This window comes from Acanthisitta chloris, unplaced genomic scaffold, assembly GCF_000695815.1.
Source record: "Acanthisitta chloris isolate BGI_N310 unplaced genomic scaffold, ASM69581v1 scaffold4799, whole genome shotgun sequence".
Lineage (NCBI taxonomy): Eukaryota > Metazoa > Chordata > Aves > Passeriformes > Acanthisittidae > Acanthisitta > Acanthisitta chloris.
Window position 1 is genome coordinate 3371 of NW_008690695.1, and position 276 is coordinate 3646.

Sequence of the window (276 nt, forward strand, 5' to 3'; positions counted from 1 at the left end):
CCCAGGGCCGTTACAAGTGAACCCCATTTCACTGCCAACAGGAACACACCACAGAAATGATCTTGCACTTGTAGGTAACTAGCGCTGGCTTCAACAAAGAGCACAGCCAGTTCTATCTGCCATCTCTCAACCACAGTGTGCAACAACTGCTGAGAAAGCCTCATTACTAGGAGTGGTTCCTGCTGGCAGGATACCTGTTAAATCTGATACAGATACCACACTTTCTTTTAAGTAGGGAGTGTCCTGCGGATTCCTCAGCTTGACAGTCCCACAGGG

The 276-nt window shown here is 48.9% G+C and overlaps 1 protein-coding gene across 1 annotated transcript in view; it reads right to left on the minus strand.

The window, feature by feature from the left end:
* Nucleotides 1–276, minus strand: part of POLR3F (polymerase (RNA) III (DNA directed) polypeptide F, 39 kDa) — a gene marked incomplete at its 3' end in the record, with an annotated part of 6867 nt that overhangs the window by 2901 nt on the left and 3690 nt on the right. The window lies entirely within an intron of this gene.